We start from the raw sequence: 6,557 nt of genomic DNA on the forward strand, positions 1-6,557 counted from the left end.
TAGGGACCGAGGCCGGCATTGTGAACATATTGCTCAAATTCCTCCTTAATGCCCCCCCCACACACACACACCATATATTCATCGCTAAGCCATAAACATGTCTTGGTGCCGGCATCTTGCGTGGAACTTCCACTCGGTTCAACATAAGGCCGACGAGCAGAACTGTCACTAGAAGATGCCTCCGAGGATCGTCTCCTCGAAGAACTCCTTCCAAATAGGTTCATCATGTCCGCGTACAATTTTCTGGAAAAAAATTGGGGTGACAAAAATTTGTCAACAAAACTTTATAAGATTGATAGCAACTGCTCATAGGGATACATAGAGGCCATAGAAAGCATTCAAACTACTTAGATCACTAAGAATTCAACATGCAAGCACATCTATAGCAGCACCAAGACTAGCTAATTATTCAAACTATAAGCCACTAGAAAAAAACTAGTTGGACAAATGGTGGAGTCACATACCAAGCAACAATATCCCGAAACAGTTTCGGAAATGGAGCTTCGAGCAAAGATATCGAAATCCGCGGGTTTGAGCTCAAGAACACGGGAGAGAGCAATGGGGATTTTTTCTCGAGGTAAGTGATGATGTGGGCTAAAGAGATAAGTGAGGGGGCCCACGTGGGGACCACAACCCACCAGGGCACGCCTGGGCGCGCCAGTGCGCCCAGGTGGGTCGTGCCCACCTGGTGCACCTCCCTCTGATGTTTATTGCACCAAAAATTCTCAAATATTCGGAAAAAATCGTATTAAATTTTCAGGGCATTCTGAGAACTTTTATTTTTGGATCATTTTTTTATTGCACGGGAAATTCAGAAAACAGACAAAACATGGCATTTTATTTTATTTAACTAATAAAAACAGAGAATAAAAAGTAGGGACACAAAGTAGTGCTTATTATATTCATCAACTTCTTACCGTTCAAAAATGATCCATTAATAAGGTTGATCAAGTCTTATTAACAACCACTTTCGATTAGCATGAAACCGAAGAACTTTCGTAAATCACTAAGTTACCTCAATGGGGATATGCATTTCCCCCAACAATAAGTATTTCATATTTCTTTTTGACAGTAGGTAGAGGTATTTGAAAACTTCCAATAGTGATCGTCGGAGATTTTTCAATAACATTAATACCATTCACTTGGACTTGTTTCTTCGGAAAGTGCACCGTATGCTCATTACCATTAATATGAAAAGTGACCTTGCTTTTATTGCAATAAATAACAGCCCCTGCAATATTCAAGAAGGGTCTACCAAGGATAATCTACATGTTGTCATCCTCGGGCATCTCAAGTATAACAAAGTCAGTCAAAATAGTAACATTAGCAACAGCAACGGGCACATCCTCACAGATACTGATAGGTATGGCAGTTGATTTGTCAGCCATTTGCAAAGATATTTCAGTAGGTGTGAGTTTATTCAAGTAAAGTCTTTTATATAAAGATAAAGGCATAACACTAACACCAACTCCTAAATCACACAAAATAGTTTTCACATAATTCTTTTTGATAGAGCAAGGTATAGTTGGTATTCCCGGATCTCCAAGTTTTTTAGGTATTCCATCTTTAAAAGTGTAATTAGAAAGCATAGTGGAGATTGCAACTTCCAGTATTTTTCTCTTATTTGTGATGATGTCTTTCATATACTTTGCATAAGGAGGCATTTTTCAAGATATCACTCAAGCGAGTACGCAAAAAGACTGGCCTCGGCATTTCAGCAAAACGTTCAAATTCTTCATCATCATTCTTTTTAGTTGACTTGGGTGGAAAAGGAATAGGTTTTTGAACCCACGCTTCTCTTTCTTTACCGTGTTTTCTAGCAATAAACTCTCTTTTGTCACATCTTTTATTTTTAGGTTGTGGGTTATCAAGATCAACAAGTGGTTCTATCTCAACATCATTATCTGGTTCTTTTTCATTACTTGGTTGAGTGTCTTTATGAACCTCAGCATTATCTTTTTCATTGTCACTAGGTGAGTGTTCATTACCAGATTGAGTTTCAACATTAGAGATAGAAGTTTCATTATCCTTATCGGGAGGTTTCTCTATTCCAGGTTCACTAGGAGTGTGCAAAGTCCTATCATTTTTCTTTTTCTTGTTCTTCCTAGAAGGACTAGGTGCACTAGTTGTGACGCCTCGAGACCGATGTGCCAGGTGTCTTCCAGTTATTCGCTGTTTGTTGCCGTGTCTTTCGCTTGCATGTTGCATCTTGCCATGTCATCATGTGCATTGCATCATCATGTTTTCAAAACTTGCATCCGTCCGGGTCTCCCTAGTTCCGTCCGCTGTCCGTTCTGAGCCCAGACACACTCGCACGCACCCGCGGCACCTCTGAAATATTATTTTATAAGTGACCGAAAAATGTTCTTGGAATGGGTTGAAAGTGGGCATGCGGTATTGTTTTGTTTTCAGTAGGTCGCCTGCCAAGTTTCATCGCATTCGGAGTTCGTTTGACGCCCCAACGGATAATTATAGCGGCACTAGTAGCCGGTCTATCATCGGACGTTTCCGGGATCCGGGAACATGTGCCGGGTCATTTTCTCTTCTCTCCTCTCAGTCCAAGCCCTTCTTCACAGCCCACCGGCAGCCCACCTATCCCTTCTCACATCCGGAGCCATCCGATGGTGATCGCACGGTCCGAAGAAGCCCCCAATTTTCCCCTAACCCTAAACCTGCCCTATATAACCCCCCTCCTTCCTAATTTGGACAACCCTAGTCTAAACCTACCCCTAGACCCCTTTCTCCTCGGATCCAGCCGCAACCAACCCCCTCCTCCTCGATTTCCGGCGCCGCCCAGCCGCACCCCACCACTTGGCGCCACCGCCCCCTGGACCAATCCGGGAGAGCCACATCGCCTCCCGCACGCCCTGGCCTGGCCAAGCTCCCACACGCGGCCCAGCGTGCCCCTTCGCGGCCTGCCTTCTCCATCGACTGGGCTTGGCCCATGGGTGAGCTGCCCCAGCGCCCCTCTTGTTTTTTTCCTCCTGTTGGGCCAGCCTGCAGTTTCGGCCCGAGTCACGTTTTTTCCCGTGGAGCGTTTTTCTATTTAACCAGTGAACTGCATATTTACAGTTTGGACCCTAGTCTTCATGCATATAATAACTCATTAACCGAGCATCGTATTAAAATGATTTATATATGAAAAATTCTTAGAATTGTGTCTAGTTTCATAATATCCAACTTTCAACCATGTTTAAAATGTTTAAACTACTGTTTGCATTTATTTGCCTTATTGCCATGTTAAAATGATTTAATTCATAACTAAATAACCGTAGCTCCAAACCTAACAAACTTTATATGTAAATGGGGTAGAAAAATGCCTAGTTTAACATGGTGCACTTTTCTTGCATGTTTAACAACTATAAAATATGGTTTAGGGCAGAACAGTACCAAATCCATAAATATGCACATGAGGATTTTCCGGACTTGTTGTTTGTTGTTCCGGCCTCATTTAAACTTGCCTAGATAGGTAGTTTTCATTTGCTTCACCTCTTTCCATGTTAATCAACATTTAATATTGTCGGGTACATAAACGAGATCGAACTAAATAACTTGAATGTGGTGTTCCGTCAATATGCAACTCGTTGCATATTGAGCTCCACTTAACTTGTAGTTTTGTTGGTGCACTTTGCCATGCCACGCTTCATTAAACCGGACATGCATCATACTTGATTGTGCATCATACCCTCGAAATCACTTCAATCTTTGCTTGCTAGTTGCTCGATCTATTGCTATGCCGCGATACCTACGACTTGCTATATCATGCCTCCCATATTGCCATGTCAAGCCTCTAACCCACCTTTCCTAGCAAACCGTTGTTTGGCTATGTTACCGCTTTTGCTCAGCCCCTCTTATAGCGTTGCTAGTTGCAGGTGAAGTTGAAGTTTGTTCCATGTTGGAACATGGCTATGTTGGGATATCACAATATCTCTTATTTAATTAATGCATCTATATACTTGGTAAAGGGTGGAAGGCTCGACCTTATGCCTGGTGTTTTGTTCCACTCTTGCCGCCCTAGTTTCCGTCATACCGATGTTATGTTCCTTGATTTTGCGTTCCTTACACGGTTGGGTGTTATGGGGACCCCTTGACAGTTTGCTTTGAATAAAACTCCTCCAGCAAGGCCCAACCTTGGTTTTACCATTTGCCTCACCACCACCTACCCTTCCCTCGGGTCGGCCAACCCGAGGGTCATCTTTATTTTAAACCCCCCCGAGCCAGTGCTTGTCTAAGTGTTGGTCCGAACCGAGTAGACTGCGAGGCCACCTCGGGGAAACTTGAGGTTTGGTTTTACTTGTAGGATGTCTCATCTGGTGTTGCCCCGAGAACGAGATATGTGTAGCTCCTATCAGGATGTCGGCGCATCGGGCGGTCTTGCTGGTCTTGTTTTACCATTGTCGAAATGTCTTGTAACTGGGATTCCGAGACTGATCGGGTCTTCGCGGGAGAAGGAATATCCTTCGTTGACCGTGAGAGCTTGTGATGGGCTAAGTTGGGACACCCCTGCAGGGTTTTGAACTTTCCAAAGCCGTGCCCGCGGTTACGGGCAGATGGGAATTTGTTAATACCCGGTTGTAGAGAACTTGACACTTAACTTGAATAAAATGAATCAACCGCGTGTGTAGCCGTGATGGTCTCTTTTCGGCGGAGTCCAGGAAGAGAACACGGTCTCGTGTTATGTTTGAACGTAAGTAATTTTAGGATCACTTCTTGATCACTTCTAGTTCACGACCGTGCTTTGCTTCTCTTCTTGCTCTTATTTGCGTAAGTTAGCCACCATATATGCTAGTGCTTGCTGCAGCTCCACCTCACTACCCTTTCCTACCCATAAGCTTAAATAGTCTTGATCTCGCGGGTGTGAGATTGTTGAGTCCTCGTGGCTCACAGATTCTTCCAAACAGTTGCAGGTGCCGATGATACCAATGCAGATGACGCAACCGAGCTCAAGTAGGAGCCCGATGAAGATCGTGTTCGTTATGTTGTTTCGTTTCATGTTGATCAGTAGTGGTGCCCAATTGGGACGATCGGGGATCTAGCATTTGGGGTTGTCTTCTTTTATTTTGGTTACGTAGTCGGACCTTGATTGTATTCTGGTTGATGTGTGTTTTACTTGTATTTGTGTGAAGTGGCGATTGTAAGCCAACTATTTATCCCTTTCATATTCAGAACATGGGATGTGTAAAGATTACCCCTCTTGCGACATGCCTACTATGCGGTTATGCCTCCAAGTCATGCTCCGACACGTGGGAGATATAGCCGCATCGTGGGTGTAACAAGTTGGTAATCAGAGCCTTCCCCGACTTAGGAGCCTGTTGGTGTCAAAACCGGCGGATCTCGGGTAGGGGGTCCCGAACTGTGCGTCTAAGGCAGACGGTAACAGGAGGCAGGGAACACAATGTTTTACCCAGGTTCGGGCCCTCTTGATGGAGGTAAAACCTACGTCCTGCTTGATTAATATTGATGATATGGGTAGTACAAGAGTAGATCTACCACGAGATCAGAGAGGCTAAACCCTAGAAGCTAGACTATGGTATGATTGTATGTTATTCTGTCCTACGGACTAAAACCCTCCGGTTTATATAGACACCGGAGAGGGTTAGGGTTACACAAGGTGAGTTACAAAAGGAGGAGATATCCATATCCGTACTGCCTAGCTTGCCTTCCACGCCAAGTAGTGTCCCATCCAGACACGAGACGGAGTCTTCAATCTTGTATCTTCATAGTCCAACAGTCCAGCCAAGGATATAGTCCGGCTGTCCAGAGACCCCCTAATCCAGGACTCCCTCAGTAGCCCCTGAACCAGGCTTCAATGACGATGAGTCCGGCGCGCAGTATGGTCTTCGGCATTGCAAGGCGGGTTCCTCCTCCGAATACACCACGGAAGAATTTTAATACAAGGACAGTGTCCGATCTTGCAAAATAAGTTCCACATACCACCGTAGAGAGAATAGTATTTCCACAAATCTAATTTGCTGACTTGTTTTGGCAGCACGGCATTATGTCATGGCCGGGTGATTATTCAAACCGTTTCCTTTAACTAGTCCCACACATAACGCGAGGCAGTTTTTTGACACGTCTTGTCAAAGCAGAGATCGTGTCCCCTTATCACGGGATTCTCATCAATACGGGCGTGGGTAACCCAACCGCGCCATCGATTAAGGTGCTTGGGGGATAAGCGAGTTTTACCAGGCTAGTGGGGACGCATAGTTTCGTCCGCCCATATAAAGGGATAAGGATTCACCTCTTCATCCACGCCTTCTTCCTCCTTTGCTCATCCATTTTCGCGCACTCGAGCTCCAACACCCAAGTCCACATCCTTTCCTTCGACCTTCTCCAAACATGTCTGGAGCGGGAGGCAAATGGATGGCTTCCTCCGTTACGGAGGGACATATCAAGAAGCTGCGCGGAGCCGGATACTTAGCCGCGAATATCGCGCATCGGCTGCCCGCTGCGGGGCAGATCGTCCCTACCCCGGAACCTCACGAGAGGGTAGTTTTCCTCCACCACTTCCTCCGTGGACTAGGGTTTCATGTTCTACTATGGGCTGGACTTTCATG

The sequence above is a fragment of the Triticum urartu genome, chromosome 7 (assembly GCF_003073215.2).
Source record: "Triticum urartu cultivar G1812 chromosome 7, Tu2.1, whole genome shotgun sequence".
Lineage (NCBI taxonomy): Eukaryota > Viridiplantae > Streptophyta > Magnoliopsida > Poales > Poaceae > Triticum > Triticum urartu.